The sequence below is a fragment of the Falco rusticolus genome, chromosome 3, assembly GCF_015220075.1.
Source record: "Falco rusticolus isolate bFalRus1 chromosome 3, bFalRus1.pri, whole genome shotgun sequence".
In the NCBI taxonomy this organism is placed as follows: Eukaryota; Metazoa; Chordata; class Aves; order Falconiformes; family Falconidae; genus Falco; species Falco rusticolus.
Window position 1 is genome coordinate 106,751,437 of NC_051189.1, and position 19,464 is coordinate 106,770,900.

A 19,464-nucleotide genomic window follows, 5' to 3' on the forward strand; every position below is an offset into this window, starting at 1 on the left:
ACCATTGTATGACTTCATTGACTCTAGTGTTTCGCTAGTTCTCATATCGGCTATGAATGTGACCCCTGACTTCAGTGGAGATATGCTGATTTACACCAGCTGATATTCTGACGCTTTATTTCTGTGCAACAGCAGTGGCCCACCAGGAGCACCAAGGGTGGAATAGCTGTAAGTGTCCTCCAGGCCTCTGCTAGTTAATCTCCCCTTTGCAGTCTGGGGGCAAAAGCCAGGGCTAAGCTGTGTGAAGGTCACTGCTGTAGCTTCTGTTTTGCCTCATTACTAATGAGCTCAGCCTTGTTCCCAAATGCTTGCTAGTTTAGGCAAAGCTCAGCACACAATGGGGGAGGCTGCACAGTCCCGAAACCTTGTAAACACATTTTGGAAAGCTTAAAAAAAAGTGTTGCGTAAAATATGCTCACAAGTTCTCTAGCCTTCTTTCTCCTTTTCCCGTGGGTTTCTGATTTTCCAGAGAACTCTGTTTTGCACCCTCTTGATTCTTCTCCCCCTGCGCCCCACTCCCACCCCCCCAGTTTTACTTCAGACTGAGCTGCAATGTGATACAACCGGTCAGCAGCAGGCAGCCAGCCTACGGAGCCCAGCCTAGGGAGTCCTGCGTAATTCCAGCGGGCAAGTCTGCTTAGTCCTGGCCTGAATACGGTTCTTCAGGATTTGAGGAAGGGGCAACTCCACCTAGAGGACTCCCAAAATCAACACACTGAGCCAGTGGTACCAGGACCTGACTAGGTGAAAAATTATCCCCTAGTTAATTAAGCCAAAATGAAAGTCTCCAGTGCTTTACTAATTGAGGAGGGATGCTTTGCCAGAACTAGCGGGGGGATCACAAAAAGAAGGATGAACAGCTTTCTTGAAATAGCATTGCTATCATGTGTTCTATTAAACTTAAGTAAAAATAATTTCCAGGGATGTGTATAATGTGAAGGGACAGAGATATTAGTCTTAAATCAGATTTATTTTTTTTTTCTGTTTGCCATCTTTGGCAAGTCCCTATAAATCTTTGCAGTTGTAGAGACAGCCTAAAAAACTGCTAACATTTTCAACTACAGAGCATAACACTGAATAAGGATAGTTGAAAAATTTCTGTCAAAACTGTGTTTAATGGAAAATAGAGTTTTGATAAAATAGCATTTTCACCAAAAATAGCTGCTTTCCATGGAGAATGTTAGTTTTTCACTGCAATATTTTGACAGAAATTTTCAAATCTTGGGCTGAAATATGTACAGCTGTTCAAGTCCGTCTAGTGCCACTCATATTTCTTCACCTCCTCAAATTTGAGGTATTTTGCCAACTCTTTGATTTTTAACATCGTGATACTTGGGAGTTTCTGTCAAGCCCACCTCTAGTCATAGGACTATTAGCTGCATGTTTAAAAAGCCGAGTTTCTATGGCTTTTGAAGTTGGAGAAAAGAAACTCTTGAAAATGCGATCCAAGTACATCAGGAATTAGAAATCAAGGGAAGCAAATGAAAATCTGAAAGTTGTTTGAAACAAGAAAAGAAAGGTTTTTAAGCCGTTTAAAAATATTTCTATGTAGAAAACGATTCATGGTCTGATTATTTTGAATGCATTACTCTGATAGTGCTTTTTTGCATAAGTTTCAAATGTATGATCTGTTAACCAAATTATGTAAGGAATGCTAAAAAGTACACAAGAGAAACGCAAAACCAAAACCACCTTAATTTTCTGCTGTGAAGTGAGTGATAATGATGTCTGCCTTACCAGGCTGTGGTAAAATTTATTGGAATCATGTAAACCATCATGTGATCTTAATATGTCTATGTATTAGCTGTGTTTTGTAGCACAGATAGCAAGCATCAGACAGCTGTGTCCCCTTAACAGCAGGGGTGGCACAGCAGGAATTCGCTTGCAGACCCATTGCGAGGGGGGCACAACACACTTGTTGGATATTTACTCTGTTTGGTAGGCTGTGAGAAAGCCTGTCATACCAGCTCCTTACCACTCTGTCTCCATGCTGGCTAAATTAAATCAACGTGAGAACAGATAATACAGTGTCAGGCAAAAGATTAGTCTAGCCTAATATCCTGCCTCAGAGAAATGCTCATGTCCTATGCCCAGGAGAGCAGAGCAAATGTATAGTGACACCTACCCAGTACAGACTCCCAGTCTCCATGGTTCAAGGTCTTGAGCCAAAATTGCTGCCTTTTTCTGTAGGGTTTGTTGATGTTTTCTTCTGTTTGTCGAATTGCTTTTTGAATTTTAGCGTCTGCAATGTGCTCTGGCAAGGAGTTGCAGTTTATGTAACTGCTGTGTGCATAGAAATTGGTCTTTACCTATCCTTTACTCCATTTTCTGTACCTTTTCCAGTTCTACTGTTTTCTTTTTTTTAAAACAGTGGTTGGGGTAGGGGGTGTGGGTGTGTGTGGCGGGAAGATGACAGTACTGGATCTGAATGTGGGCATACTCATGAATTTACCTAGTGATGTAGAAGTGCTATCTGTTTTGTTTTCCTTTTCTAGTGATTCCCCACATTCTGTTTACCTTTCTGAACATCATGGAGTAGTACATTGGTTTCATAGAACTTTTTGTTAACAACTCGATGATGTAGCTGCATGGCAGCTAGAATTCGTTGCTCTCCAGAAATGTTAAAATGACACCTTTGTTGTGCTGATCAAAAGGAACTAAGGGTGAAAGAGGTGAAAAGGAGGAAAAGGGACACCTCAGAGCCTTGTGGGCAGGAAGCATCATTTTGTTTGTGCTTTCACTAGCAGAGACACTTCTTAATGTTTCTCATTATAGCTGGTATTGATTGGTGCTTTGAGATCCCTTTTTTTCAATTCCAAAGTTAAGATCTTCTGCCAGTGTTGTTTGAACTGAATCTGCAAGCTATCTGTCCAAAGTACTGTTGTCATTGTTTGTTCCAGGACAACAGCAGAGCGAGGGTGTAGACTAAAGGTCTAATAAGCATACAGCTTTCTGGCAAGTGCTATGATGCTTGTAGGAAGTATTGTCAACTGTAATATTCATTTCTGCCCTAATAAATTCTTTTTTGTTTGGAGGGGTGGTTTTGTTTTTGTTTTGTTTTGCATGGGTTCTCTGTTCAGAAGATAGAGCCCAAGAAGCAAAACTTTATTCTAGTAAGCATCTGGAAATCTTAGGCTTTGTCCACACTAGTAAAATCAAGGATGCCTGGGAATGTTCCCAGGAATGTTCCTCAAATGTGGAACATGATACTGTACTATTGAAGTGCTGGAATGTTTCTTGGCAGAATTTTGGCCCATGCCAGCTAGTATTTTTCTAAACTGTTCCCAGGTATGGTTTGCAGTTAGAGACCATTCCCAATAAGTAGTTTATATGCAGTCACCCTGTTTCAGACTCGAGAGCTTTCTATTGTAGGCATGAGCCATTCTCTGTCAGCTGCCCTCAATGTTTGGGAACATTCCTATGCATGTTTAATTTACTAATGTAAGTATCTGTTACATGAAATTAAAATCTGTCTAAACACCACCCCCCCACACACCCCTTTTGCTTTTCATGTCGCCTTTACTTTTTAAAGAATGTGATAGTACCGCTGAACATACTTCAGGAGGTTGTTTACATGGCGTTTATTTTAAGTTATGCTCCAGCGGGTGTCATTGTAGCTGATTCTGTATTCAGTAATTTCCTTTGATCAGGCAGAAATACTTATGGGATTTGGAATGGTGTTCACGGGCATGAACTTTATGCAGCAGTGTGTGCGAATATGTAATAAACTTTTGAACATTATTAGTTATTATGTGATGTGCTAGCTATATAAAAGATCAAAGATGTACTTTTCTAGAGCTATGTTCATATGTAGTAGGAAGTTCCCACCCCAAAATAACTACAGTTTTGAACGCTAATCTATGAAAGATGTGTCTTAGGTTCACACTTTTGTTTATTTGAGGGTTTAGGAAATGCAGGGTCATGGCTAATGTAAAATTTAGGCACTTGTATGTTGTAAAAATGAGCACATGAAATCAGTATGGGTTCAATATAGAGATTGCAGGCATCTTTTTTTGTATATGTTCATCAGAAACTAACAGCTACTGTGGCTCTTCTGTTTAACTATTACCTTGATGATAAATAGCTGGATTTATAGATAATATAAGAGATATTTTTATATATAGCATATAATAAGATGATGATGATCAAGATTTTGTTAACACGTTCTGAATAATTTGAAAATTGATTTGCCAATGTGATTTAAAAATGAGCACTTCTGGCTTTGGGTTCTAGGGTGTGAATTTGGGGGCTGACTCTATGCTAGTTTCTGGTAGAATCTTAACCCAGTAACAAATAAGTGGTAGTAAATGGGCCTGAGTGATTCTGGCGAGAGCGTCTGGTGCATTTAGAGTAAACGATGTACCAGTAATAGGGCAAGGCTGGAAAGTGGAATGTGTAATTGAGACATGAAAAAAATAAATGCTTCAACGATGGGAGCTGTACGCTTGCAGATTTTCCTACCCGAGTGCAAAGCAGCTTCACAGCTCCTTTAAAACAAGACATCAAGCAGATGCCAGTTTACTGGTTTCCATGGTGACTGTTACTCTGATGTGCAAATGCTGTGACCTCAGTGATCACTTGAGGACTAATATAAATAAAGTTGGTAAAGAGTCAGGTCCGACACTGTTCCATGGAGACCTGTGCACCCTGTTCTCATCTGGCAGAAGGGAAGATGCTTTAGCCCCTGCAGAGTGGCTCGTATGATATTTCACGTAAAGTACCCCAGCCACTAACTCGGCTTCTGATCAGAGGGAGGATAGTCGTCCTCAGCCTCAGCTCATGGAATACCTTCCTGCTGAGTTGCTGGCAAAATGACAGAAATTAGCAAGTTGAAAATTTGGAGCCCACGAACATTAATGTGAGTCCTTCCAGTTCCTTCAGTGGGCTCTAAATCCAGCTCACGGAACAGAACTTTAAAAGCCCAAGCTTCCAGAACAAAATCACAGAGCTTGTAAAAGAAAATTTCCCAGACTTATTTAAAACCAAGTTTTTGCATTGTTTGAGGTGAAACGCTTATCACGGTTTACAAGCCTTCCCGGTAAATTTTACCGATGTGTTTGGGGGAATTCCCTGCAGGGGGTGGTGGTAAATGTTGAGGAAAGAGCTATAATGTAATTGTGAAAGCATGAGAAACCATAGAAGGTTTTTCAAATGAATTTTCAGGTTCGTTCACAGCTTGGCTGAAGAGCAGCTGTGGGAAACAAACCTCCTGAGAACTGAAACCACTGAGTCTAGCTCAGAGTTGCAATTTTTCTGTAAAGCAGGGAATTTAAGCATTTCGGTGCTGGGGAAATGAAACTGGCCAGTGCTCTTTTTCACTAGGTGAGAAGGCAGGCCTTTCTGTATGGGTTGGACTTCATTACAGAGACGTTTTCAAGATAAGGAAGAAGAAAGGTTATTTTATGTTTCCTTTAGCTCTGACATGTTTGAGAAAGGAAATATTTTAAAATTCCGGAACTAATCATCAGTCGCTTAATTTCAAGAGACACTGAGCATTATTTTTGAAAGCCTTGGGGTCCTTGTAGCTGCCACTGGTTCAGCTGGGGAGACACACAGGTGTTCATGGTATGAAGAATGAGCAAATGTGTCTTAATTGTTGTCCCACACCAAACTGAAGGGCTCATTTTTGGTGCTGGAATCCACCTGGGAACTGGTATTCTATCACAGAAGCACAAGGATGTGAAGACTTTTCATATCTGTCAGTGAAACTAGGGGGATATTGGGGTAGAAAAAAGCTGGAAATATGATCTGGAAAACAAAATTTAAATTGACCAAAGGATGTTTATAAAGCATTTTTGTGATGTTAAAGATGTTTATTAAATCCACTTTTTTTCTTTAACAAATGAGAGGAGGACTAGCCCTTTCTGTGCCTTTGCCCTGTTACACTAAGTTACACAGTGGTGTGAAACTGGAAATGTGTGTTATAAAATCTAAGTAAGATGTTTCTGTGCAGCATTCCACACAAAGTAGCATTGTAGAGCTGAACCTGCAGCTCCTGAACTCTGCTTCAATTTCTCTGATCATCCAGATAATTTCTAACAGAAGTCGAAGATAACTGAATTCTTCTCTTCTTTTAAAGCTCCTTGGGTAACCAAAGCTATCCTTGCATGGAGCAATGAAGTAGTGTAAGAATGCCAATGTGCTGCGTAATTATATATTTGCAGTTTGTTCTTGAGCCCGGCAGCTTGTGAGATTAGCTTTCTTCACTAACTCCTGCTCCAGCCTTGGACATTTGACAGTGCAGGGGTGCTTTCCCTGCATCACAGCTGAATTGCATCCCAGTAAATGGTCCATACGAGAAGCACTTGGAGAGATGGTCCTTTGGATGTTTTGTTAGAAGAAACAGAACTTCAGGCAGCTGCACAGCCATGCAGTGCCCCTTTTTCTCAGGTTGTACAGGATATTTTTTTCTAATGGCCCTCTTACCAGACTAGCCTGTGTTTTTGCTATGTATGCAGGCTCCCTGAGCACGTGTAAACAACCTCCTGAAGCGTGTCAGTGGCACTATCACGTTAAGGATTACAATATGTTTCTAGCTGTTTTCTCTGTGTGGGAGACAACATGAAATATGGAGCATGCTTCTCTTATGATTCTTCCCTTTATAATCTAAATTTGCAGATTCATTTGTTCCAACAATTCATGAAGAATTAATGTGGAACAGACAATTTTTTTAAAAAAAAGTATATTATAAATTTGATCACACTTTAAAATGAGTGCCATTAGGATCCAGATTTTCAGAGACTCCCAAGTGCTTTACTGTCCAATGATTTAAATTGGAATGAGATACCTCGACACCTTTTGAAGGTCTGCGGCTTTATCTTTTAATAGCCACTGTAATAAAGAGGTGGGGTTGTTGTGATAACCTCACAAAGCCTGCTTGTTGTGGTGATAACCTCATCTTGAAGTGTCCACCCTGCAAGACCTCCCCAGCTTTTATCTCTAAAGCACCAAGTTCTTCAAATGAATTTTCATTTGTTCTCAGCTAGATAAGCAGTATCCTCGTAATATCCACTTGCTACACTGTCTTCATTGACGCATATAGCCTGTGTGGTTAAGTCTTTATCAGATTAGTGCTTATCAGGCTGCACAAACGCAGCCTGGACACTCTTCTTGTATCTCCAGAGTTACGTTAAAGACTAGTCTGCCCTGTAGGTTAGCACAGTCTCCATTCAGGAAAGTGTTTAAACACATGCTTAAGCAAGTAAATAGTCCCATTTAGTGGTAATACAGTTACTCCTTTGCTTTGTTAAGAATATGCTTAAACATTTCCTTGGATTAGAGCTTGTGGTTGGCTGACTTATTGTGCAAGTATGCATCTGTATAGGAGCAGGAAGGATATAATTGTCAAGCTGGAACTAGGTTCTGATGTTGCATAGTTAAATGTGACAAGTATGCACCTATTGCAGGTGGCGTTATTGGAAGAGGAAGTACCAGTTTTCCCAGTAGTACCCAAGTGGTTTTGAAGAATGAAAAACATTCGCAGAGGAAAATGTTGTGCTGACTGTGTTGTAAACTCTTAACTAAATCGGATTTAATGCAAGAAGATCACTTATGTAATGGATAATTGAAATATGGCATAAGTGCATGTGATTTGAGTTCATGCTGAAGAAAAAAAAATACACCGAAAACCCCGATCAATTTGCCAGAACAAAGTGATGTTGCTTTTAAAGTAGAGAGACGTTTTATATTTCATGCATGGGCAGTTAGCAATCAAGGCATAAATTTCATGGAAGGGATAGTAGGTCACCTGTTCTCTTGCTCTCCAACCTGAACTGCTCAGTATTTCTGTAGTCACTGATGTAACTGGCATTGACAGCTAACCAACAACTGTGGAATTCTTCTGGAGTGTGTTCTTACAGAGGTGACAGACATTCAGCCCCGTGAGGGAAAAATTTTACTGTGGGATTTTCCCAATTTGTAATTGAGTTTCTTTGGGGAAGAGAAGAGGAAGAGAAAACATCCCATGAACATTGGCAATGGTGGTAGGTCGCGACCTGTGACAGTGAGTCAGAAACATGCCTTGGTGATTTCTGCCAGGTGGCTTAGGGCTTTGGTTCCCCAGAAGTTCAGCTGCTTGCAAGAGCAGGTCTTTGATGAGAAGGGAGAATTTTTTTTTCCAGAAAAATTTCCCTGGATAGGGTACCTTGCTTCATGGTTGATCAGAACACAAGTCTAGGAGGGATAAATAGCATTTCTAAAAAGAGATACATGTATCTGGTGTTGTACCCTGGCTTTAAAAGGTATCCTTCACAGCATTTGAGGTGTCTGAAACTACCCCTACTCAGCAGTTTGAGTTCACTTACAACTTTCTTACTCATCTCACTAAAAGTACCAAAGAAATAAAACTATTCCTTTGTATCCTTCCAAAGTGGTCAGGAAATACTCCCACACGTTCAAGAAAAGCACCAATAGTAACAGGATGCCTAAAATTCAGGGGACTTGAATATCCCTGCCTTTCTTCCATGAACTTCAGTGCAGTTATTTATATCTGTACAAATGAATGGTTAGCACCTGGTCACTTTGCTCACCCAAACTGTAGATAATGAAAAATCAGGACCGAACAATTAGATACATTCTTGAAGTAGCAACATTTTGGTTCATTCATTAAGGAGCTTTAGTTAACTTTCCAGTATGGGTCATAGTTTTGTGAATCCAGCCTGTGGTAAGCATGAGCCTGTCACAGCTTCTTGTTGGGAATCTTGGCTGTTTCTAACCTTAGATGTGTGGTTAATCTTTGAACTGCAGAGATCCTTGGACCAATCTCCAGTGTGGCAGCCAAGATAACAGCCATTATACATAGTAATGAATTATACCGAGTTTCAATTCATATACATTTTGTAAATGATTAATAGCTGCTTTAGCAAATAATTGTTAACCCTAGCATGTGTAGTGCCCTGACCTGTAAAATGTTTGTAACATCTGTGAATAGTTGATTGCCTACTTATAAACTGCTTATAAATGGAAAGTTAGTATGACATGTGACTAAGTGCAGGAACAGAGGAGAGGACAGGGCATTTGGCCTCTGTAAGATCCAGTGGATTCTCATGCCATGGCAGGGCTGTGAGACCCTATATAACTGTGAGCAGAGGCAGAAAATCGTCTCCCTTTGCACACGTGCTGTTTACTGTACATTACCTAGAATTTGTCAGAGCGCTTTCGTCTCTAATGCGTATGGGATTTATCTTGAGAATACAGATAAGAAGGTATTATGATGACTGGCAGCTGGGAAAAAATGGGGAAATGCTGCCTGTTTCAGTGCTAGAAGGCACTGGATGGCTCTCAGAGGAGATGTGTTGCATTTCCATTGTCAACTTCGGTGGTGCTGGAGGAGTCAGTTCCTTCCTTTCTCAATGCCTTTCTTTCTCCCACTGCTTTGTTTGCTGTATGTGTCTACATCACAAATCATTTGGGGCTGAGGCTGAATCTCATACTCAATTTGATCCTCCAAACTCTACCCAAGTATAAATAATCAACAATATACCAAAATACAAGTAACAAAACCCACAAGTATCTTTCAATATAATGGTGATAAACATGTTTTCCTTTATTTTCTCTTTAATCTTTCATTTAATGATTCTTTTCTGTCTGGCTTGAGTCACCCATGTTTCCTCTGTTTGGATTGGCTTCTGGTGTGAAGTTTAGCAGCTGTACCTTTTTTTTGTGTGTTCTCTCTCACTGCTGCAGTATGTGAAATTACAGCTTTTTGTATGACAGACAGTTTCGTACATGACTACATTAGCCAGAAAACACTGCAATATCGAATAGATGGAAATCTGTACTTTAGTACCTGGGGCTAGAAGAGCCTATGCCACCCTCTGCCCCATCCCTCCAAACCCCAAAGCTCTAAGGGAGCTCTGAGGATACTGCAGTGTTCAGTTAAATTGGAATTGACCCAAGTGTCCAGGCATTTGTGTTAACTTTTCATGGGCTCTTTTCCTTCCACAGGCCCGTTCATGGGGCTAAAATAACACAGATATAACATAAACATTAAAATAACACAGGATCTCTTCTTCTGATCCAGGCATCAGAAATGACATGAACATGTGATATGGTCATCTCAAGACCACATTAGTTTGGCCCTGCAGATGACTCTCTGAGGCATGTAAAGATGGCTATGGGAAAACATAAACACAAATATCATAGAATGTAAAGATCATCTAGTCCAAACTCTACATACATTTTTCTGTGTGTGTCCTACCCTAATCCAAGAGCCCGCATGTGGACTTTGGAGAGAGCAAGGTGATACCTCTGGTTTTGATTAGCATGTTAGAAAAGTGGGGAAATTTCTGATGTTGCAGGTTGTTACAGTTGTGATAGTTCCAAAAGCAAAGCAGACAGGCTCTAGTTTCCTGGTCCAAAGGTAAAACCTGATCAAAATGATCATGTGTTTGTGAAGGAACTGATGGATGAAATTCTGTAGTATTCACTCAGTTCTGATTTGTAGGTGAAACTCATTTTACAGTTAATCTCACATGACTCTGAAAAGAAGTACTCCTATTGATAACTTGCATGAGTAAGACCTATGCTACATGTGCCTGTTACGGGTGCTCTTCTGAGGGCTTCCCAAATGGGTTTTCTGTTTTTATGTTAATATATGTAACATACTTTGTGGTGTCTACTTTTGTTCTGACAAAATGGGGTCGGAGATCGGCTTGAAGTGAAAGGGCAGCCTCTCTGGAAAACTTGGAAGTTGGGGCCTGGATTGTTGAAGAGAGTGTACAAATTCCTAGGTTCTCAAGTGTTTCTAGAGGACTTCGGTACAAAGCTTTGTTGGGTTTAGTTTGGCTTGTTCTTCGATGTGTCCTCCTCCCGCCCCCCAGGCCATCTTCTCTATCTTTGAGTGTAAGTAACTTCTGGGAGCTCACATGGGTGGCTTGTGCTGCATCACATGCACGGCAGAATCCACGAGAAGCAGAGAGCTGCTGAAATGGTTTTGTATCTGTTTTTACCTGTTGGTTTATATTTGGTAAACACCTGGATTGTTGTGCTGCTGAGTCTTTGGAGAATGGAGACTAGGAAGGAGGGAAGGGTTATGAGCAATTCTGTGGTGGTTTTTTTTTTTTTTTTTGTGGGTGCAGTTTATTTAGCACCTCTGCAAGATTCAACATGATAACTCTTCAAATCTTAGCACACTACTCAGAGAGGTAGAATGTCATAAAGGTGTCTGGTAAACAGATGTTCCCGTCTTTATAAGCTGCTGGGAAAGTGTGCATCATTCTGAATAAATATGGGAGCAGCTGCAGCTTTGGAAGCTTTAGTTTCCTGAATAAATACTTTGGACATCTATTCCACTTTGGCAGTCGTGGCTGTGGTGATCTAAAGGTATGAGTGAAGCACAGTTTATGGTAATAGACAACAGCATTTATTAAACCAATTGATAACATTAGAAAAATAGATTCTTTTTCAGGCAGTAAAGTCCTTCTTTGGATTTATTAATACTTCTTAAACTTTTGTACCTAGCTAATGAATGTAGAGGGAATCTTCTCTACTGTAAGCTTCTAACTGTTGAGTACATCTTGTGGCATTTTCTTCCTAGTTTAGCTCCTTTAAAACCATTATGATAAACAAGAGTAGAAGTCATCTTGGGAGGGTTTCATAAGTGTTGATGATACTGATTTTACTATAAGCTACTGGATTTTTTTTTATTTAACACATTGTGAAAACTTCCTGAAATTAGGTTAGTGAAAGTGAATGTGTATAAACCTCAATCTAATTTTTCTTTTTAGAAGGAAACCATTAGAACCTAGCAGTAATACATCAGGCTGGTTTGCTGTCAAGATTCTCTTTTTACTGGTAGTGAAGAGTTGTCATCTGCTTTAATGATAGTGATATAGATCTCATTGCTGCCAGACCACCAGAAGATACCTAGAAGTAAGATTGCAAGGCTTAAAACCAGAATAATTTGGCAAGATTACTCAAGGAAGATGTTTTGTTTAGGGTATTCACTTTTCTGGCTTGAGACACTTTTAGGCAGCTGGGTTTCAGGAAATTTGGGTGGCTGATGGTCTTACGTTGTTGGATAACCAAAATTAGCACCTGTCTTTAAAGAATTACTATTTTTTATTAAAACTTAAAATGGGCATTGTGCCCAAAATCATGCTAGAAGACTGCAAAATCCAAAACAGAACTTGAGACTTTTGCCTGAGCTCCCAAAACTGTTGTGAGATTTAAATGAAAAATATGCAGGGAGGAAATAAACGCCTTAACTGGATGAGTCTTATGACATGTTCTGTGCTGCAACACACAGGCTCAGTGGAGTGAGCTAAGTGGGGATTTCCACCATGAGTAGAACTCCTGCTCCTTGGAGGTGTAATTCAGACTTTTTCATTATCTGATCTCTGGTTTGGTTCATTCTTTCCATGTAGCTGGCTATCTATCATATTTGACGGAGAAATTGCTATGACAAAATGCTAAAAGCTCTTGCTCTAGGCTATTTTTAATCTACTGTAGGTGAAAGATCAGAACACATTTTTGGAAGATTTATGTGTCATACCCTTGTGCAGTGCTGGATAGGATAAATGGGAGCTGACAAACTACAGGACATGAGATTTAAACCATTGACCTCTGACACTGAGTCATCACAACTGTATGTTATCACATTTATGTTGAGGAGTTGAAGGCTTTGCTCTGAGGGAATCTCAGATGCTTAGCAGAGGTATAGAAACACAGAACTTATTAAGTCTGTAAGCTTTATTGTTGGTGATCAGTAGTTAAATCTCCTCTCAGGCCGTTGTGGATTTTAGTGCAGAATATTTGTAAGCAGTCTTTTAAGTCTTTGGGCTGTTTGTGCAGAACAACACATCTCTGTTTCTTGAAGAGGGCGTAGCTACTTAACAAGAGTTGCAGACTCATCGTTTTTTGCTGATCCTTTAATAGTCCAGTCTTTCAAACTGCTTGCCAACTGTAGGATCTCAGTTAACTGCGTCCATTTCTGAAACAAAAGCCCTGATAAAGCGAAAAGACTTTGAGATGCATGAAACACTGTTTTCAAGTCAAGTATATACTTCAGTGTTCTGCTGAACTAAGCCCCAAATTTCTGCAGTGCATCATAATGCAAGAGAATGCTAAGGGGAGGATGGATGCATGCAGCTGCTCCTCTGCTTGTGTGACAGATGTCATCTAAACCACTATCAAGCCTTTTTAGAAAACAGGGAGGAGAGGAATGAAGAGAGGGTAAAGCTGATGGAGTGAAAGATGAGTTAAAAAGTGATGGCTAAAGGGAAGGTCTGAGCTTCCTGCAAGCTGGAGCACAGCTTGTGATGGGCACCAGGCTGGAACCTGTCCCGGGTAGCAGATCACAGTGTTTCCTTGTCTTCAGTGCAGTCTTGAGATTTTTCAGGCATGTGCAGCTGACCAGCTGACCCTCCAGGTTGAGATATAGGCTGTATGCAATATTCAGTACTGTTCGTGGTGTGTGCTTCCTAAATTGTACATCATTATGAGGGGCACATAACCAATTAGTATATGGATTTGTTCTGCATGTGCAAATCTTTTCTTGGGCTGAGGAAGTGTCATACAGAGACTTGGCTGAAGAAAAAAAGAAAGCAGTTTAATCTTAACTTGTAATTGTCATCCTCTGACTAATGATAAGCAATATTATGGCCTGCATATCAGCTGTAATTAAGCAGTAAGACACAACAAGGTGTGTGTTACAGAGAGATAACAGGGTGCTTGAGAGCCAATGACCTGCAAAGCACATTATCTCCCAGGCACACAAGCCCTACAGAGTCAGTTTGTACATGTGTGGCAGCAAATCCACTGTCCCCTCTTCCCCCGCCTTCATTCTCCTTTTCAAGGTGCAAAAATTGGAGAGGATTTTCATGTTACTCGTTGTGTCATATGATTTTTTTAAAAGCTCCCTTTTTATATTAGTCAACTTCTGCACGTATAATAAGCTAGTAGGAAACATTCTAAGTTCTCGTTCAGTGGACTTCTGGGAAATTAGCATCACTTAAAATGAGGCCCTTCAGTGTTTTGTTAGACAAGTAGGTTTGGAGTACACGGGGAAGGATTCTCACTGATGATCTAAGCACCAAACTGACAGCAACACTTGATTTGCTCCAAGAAAGGTTTCATGTTGTTTTCAAAGAGAGCAGAGGGAGCTTTGAGCTGGAACATAGTGTTAGATGAAACTTGTTTCAAGGTAGAATTGATTTTTGGTTCAAATTAGAGTTTGGAAATGCGAAGCTTGTACTCTTCGTACTAAACATGAAAACCTTTCCTATCAGGCTGCTGTTGCCCATGTAAATGTCCTCAGCAGACTGGTCAAAATATGATGCTGCATGAGCGACTGCATTACACCCAGGGCTGACAGTGTGGCACAAGTGCTAAAAAATTGCACATCAAGAAAATTAAGCAGATTAAAGTGTCCGAGCCCTATTTCTCTGAGGGGAAGAAAGCATGGTTTCTGTTGTGTAGTGTAGGAATCCTAATGCAAACCTTGTGTTGGAAGAAGAAACCCTCGTGAATGAGACCTTACTAATAGTGACAAGAAAATACAGAGTGGGACCAGTTTTGCCCTGTTCAGTCCTATCAGGGGAGAAGGTCTGCCAAAGGAAAGAGAGGTGGTGATAGGGAGAGGCATGTGACCCTTCCTTGTGCGTTTGCCCCTCTGAAGAAGCTTCTGGAAAAAGGGCCAAGTGCAAATGTCTTTGCACCAAATATTAATGGAATATTTGTGGTGCAGGATGGATGTGTATTTATGATTGTAGGCAGATACTGTGGATGTTTAATTTTTGAACAGTCAGATATGTGTTTTGAGGCTTATTCCTTATGTTACTCCTAATTAAACTTTGCTGGGCAAAAAAACTGTTGCTGTTGATCAAATTTTCATTTTGAGCATCATGGACATGGATCTACTCTCCCTTGGTATGGGGCAGCTATGTACAAAATTAAGATAAAATACAGTAGATCAAATTGCTTAATTTTATTCCTGTGTAACAGTCTCTCTCATGCTTATTTACTCGTTTTTTCTCCCTCCAGCCATACAAATTGAATCCCAGATACCAAATTAGAATGTTGCTGTGATCCTTGTAAACAAACTACTAACAATTTAGTCTAGGCGGAGGAAGAAAAACAGCGGTAAGCTGAGGCAAGAAGTGTCTTATCTAATGTCTTTCAGCCAATAATTGCCAGAACAGAATATGTATTTTTTGATTTCCCAACTTTTTGGCAAAGTGACCCATTGAAATGGGTGGATACTCACTTGGCCAGGTGCAGGTTTTCAGCAGTATGGAAGGACAATCTTCTTGTGGCCTGAGTTGTACTATATAGACATCAGAATCAGAGATGGGTTCTTAGGGTTTGAGTGGCACTTAGCCCATCTGGACCCTGCTTTCAGTTGGATGTCCTAGATATTACTGTATTAAGCCTGAGTTCATGTATTTATATTTTTAGTATAAGACCAGAGAGACAAGGCAGAGGCAGCAGAGACAGCTGTCTCTTCCTCAGAGCCCTTCCACTGGGTGAGACTGTTTCTGATTACAGCTGTAGCACTGTAAATGCCTGCTAGATGTCTGGTGATAATCCATTCAAAGCAATTACAAGGCATCCGTCACCAGCAGGGTCTGAGCCACAGGCTTCTTATCTGGGAAAATTGATGGAAGAGAAGGGGGGGAGCGAGGGAAGAAATCAATGCCTTTCACCTATGTTACCTGCCAAATTGAATTAAACAGCATGGGATCCCTGCTTTACACACTGCGAGAGTCAGAGCTTAAAGAATCTGTTTATAGCAAGCTCAGTTCATGGGCAAGGCAGGTGGGGGAGCCACGCTTTACTTCTACTTGCTCGTAATTTTGTGCGCCTCCACTAACATCAGTGGGACCCATGTGTGCAGAAGGAGCTCAGAACTTATCTACAGAGCCTTGAACCTAACGGCACCAGCTCCAGTTGTGAACCTGGTGCCTGCTGCCAGTCTTAACGTATCGTTCAGTGTTCTTTTTCTTTTTTTGGTGTTGCCGAAGTATCTCATTGCTCACCATATCGCAGTATTTACTTGCAAAGTGTTGTAGAGAGATCAACTATGACATGAATGAAGATACAGTAACTGAATACTTCAGAGGCAGTACTAGTAAAATTCTACTACTTAAAAATGACGTATGTGTTGCATCTCTTGGCAATGCAGTTGCTGCATGGCATGCAATCCAGTACTGAGATCTACTGAAAGTTGCTGGGTCTTGAGTTCAGGGGCAGGTGCAATGCCTACGGAAGCTTTGGGTGTGGGTTGTTTTGTTTGTTTTGTTTTTTAATATGCAGGGAATTATAGCATATTGTGGTGGGTTTTGGTGTTTTGCTTTCATTAGTATATCTACTTCTCGCTTCCCTTATGGGCTGGAAAGGAAAAGGAAAGGAAACTTGACTTCTGCATGTCTGACTGGTTATTTGTTTTGCAAAGCAACGTTGAAATCCAGGAGCTAGGTTTAGGAGTGCTTAACAGTGTTACCCTCTCTAAAATGACACTTCCCCCTGGTAGGCCTGCAATGGACATTGCATTGGCCACCAGTACATCTGTGGAGATGATCGGTAGGTTCTTCCTACTTGATGAATGAACAAATAAGAATGTAGATCCATATAGCAGGGAGGTGGTCACTTGGGATACTACAAAAAAGAATCCATTTGTACCAGTCGAATCAGTTTCATCTGCGGGCTGCATGGCCAACGGCTTTAACATGTTGTATAGTACCTGGTTTTATACTTTGGCCACACAGAGGTGAAGGTTTAATGACGTTTTTTAACAGCTGGCCAATAAAGGAGTTTCTGCAGCTCAAGAATATCTAGTGTTTCAGGTCTTGGAATGTCAGCCATGCTGACAGCATGTGTAGCCACGCTTGTTTCATGAACTCAAAACATCGTGTGGGTAAACTGGGTTTATAAATGTCTGAATGTAAGCTTCATTCCCAAGACAGCGATGATCACTCAAGCTTATGGCCTTTATGGTGTTTACAGAAATGAGCAGATTTTGGAACAAACCTGACCTCCTTTGAAGCAGTTAAACCTCATTTTCCTTTGACCTGTGTAGGTTTCCTCTTGTCCTGCAGGGTTTTTGTCGTAGGGTTCATACACGTGGGAGATACAAGGGTAGTCATTTGGGACAAGTGGTACTTCCACCGGAGGACTAGGATAGCTGGGCTGGAATAGGCTCTGGGGAAGTACTTAAAAGCATGAAATTCTCCAGGTTCCAGATTAAGGAGCTGACTCGGCAGAAAACAAATACAAAGGTAAATTCAAAAAGTTGAGCCAGAAAACCCGCAGATACTGTACAAAACAATTCCACTAAATCAGCTCAGTGCAGAGATCTGTGGAAACTTTTTTCCCTCCCAAATAAAAGCGTGTGGGAATTTGCATTGTAGTCAGGTACACTTAAAGTGCACATAAGCCATCTAATAAAAATTCCACTGGAGTGTACGTCACACAGCTGTGTTTTATTATATTTGTGCTCTCTTCCTCCTGACAGTGCCTTTATAACTGGATTACTCACATATCATCATTAACTCTGACACTCCTGGGTTTTTACTGCTTCCCTGGTTCCTATCATTTCCTGCAAGTTTTATCCCTTCCTCACAGATGTGCCAAGATGTATTTCTTTAATATCTTTTCAGCAAATGAACGTGGGAGCCTGTAAAAAGTACAGTTTGGATACCATGGGCAGTTACAAGGGCTCACATAATTTCTACTGACCCCCCCTACCAAACCCCTGTTTCTGCTACGTGTATGTTCAGTTTTCCCTTTGCCACATCTGTTGGGTATAAATAAGGGGTGCTGCCTGCAGTAACATGGAAAGGATCGAGGTGCAGTGCTGAGCTGTTGTTTAGTCCAAGGTTGGGTATTTTGCAGCCATTTCTTTTAGTTGTGCTCTGTACAGCGTTCTGATTTACTGTGTATACACCACGTGCAAAATGACCAGCTCTAAGAGCTTGTGGGGGGGGGGGGGGGGCGTAGGTTTTTGGGTTTGGGTGGCTTGATTTTGTTTTATTTGGTTTCTTTTGTTTCCTGGTGCTGAATAATATAAGCTATTGACTAAGACATGAAATCTCTTTACTTCAGGTCAGGCCTCAGGAAATTTGATTTTTATGTCTGATCTCCAGCAGCCAGTTTGAGCTTGGGTCAGTTCAGCTCACTTTGCTATTGATTTTTCCCCGCCTTGTTCTTTCTTGTTCCAGTTTGAATGAAACTTCTTTGGGGTAGGGACTGTAGCTCGCTCGCATTGGTAGGGAGCTGAGCACAAAGCGGGCTGAGGCCTCTAACAAACTTTAACTCCTGCTTCATGAAACGAAGTTGAACTCCAGGGGTACTCCAGCATACCAAGTCCTGTGAGTCAGGTCTCTGTGGACGTTGCCAGCTTTAGCTGAACCCAGATTTATCAGTTGATCTCAAAGTATTTTTGTTGTGCTGGAGAAGAAGGGAACCCTGGATTTTTGGTTGCAGACTAGGCTGCAGCTCACAGAGCTGTGCTCATTCCCAAGCTGTTCAGATTCCTTGTGGGAGCTTGCCTGAGGTGTCCAACAGATCAGAGCTTTTTGCTTGGGAACACTGAGTTCTGCAGGAGCCCGCAAGCAAGCTTGGCGAGCTCTTGCTTCCATGTTGAATGGGGGTGCTGGCAGGTGGGTCGGGATGTGAAAATAGGGTTACAACCGATTGATTGACCGGTACTGTAAATACCCGTAGGACTTCTTGCAATATAGAAAATATATTGTCATTATAGCAACAACTTGGCAGCCAGTATATGCAAAAGCATTTCCTCCGGTGCTGTTCCCTTCCCACAGCTTACACTGAGAGTGTAGAAAGAGAAAATACTGTGTGATACTCAGTGAATCAGTGCAGTGACAATGTGACTGCCCTTTTGGTTTTGGAGGTACTCCAAAGCGTTCGACTGAGTAGGTTCACATCTGATTCCTAGTGGTTTGGTTCTTATATTAAGGAAACTAAAGTTATTTCGGCAGAATAACTAGAATTTTCAAAACCCAGTTACCTCCTTAATCATAAACACCAGACAGTTTGACTGGTCTTTCTTACCAGTAGTATGTGTTGCTGCACTCGGAGTTCCCTGGTGACAGAGTATGTTTTCAGCCTCTGCTATTAAGTCTTACCAATCTAAACCTGGTTTTATATCTTGTTTCTGCAACAGGAATAGCATGACAAGTCAGTCACTCTGAGAAGTAACACCAGGAGAGGTGGCTTATCTCTTCAATGCAAAGTTGTGCTCTGGACGTAGCCAGGTTCCTCAAATGGTCACAAGTGCTGTGTGACTTAACGTAACACATTAGGCAGTAAGAATTTCTATGGAACGAATCCTCAAAACAGACTAAACAATTCTTCATTAACTCTTTTTTAATCATTGAACGAGCAATGACAAACAATTTGCTTCATTTTCCCATTTTCCCTGTCTGTAATTTGCCCTATATTTTAAAGACCAGTCGTCTTGCTCCGATTCGTCTGTGCAAATGGGCATTTTGGGTGACACATTGA

General features: G+C 41.0%; 1 long non-coding RNA gene across 1 annotated transcript in view; it reads left to right on the forward strand.

Annotated features, from left to right (window-relative positions):
* The window catches only part of LOC119145208, a 186,538-nt gene that overhangs the window by 153,865 nt on the left and 13,209 nt on the right, over positions 1–19,464 (forward strand). The window lies entirely within an intron of this gene.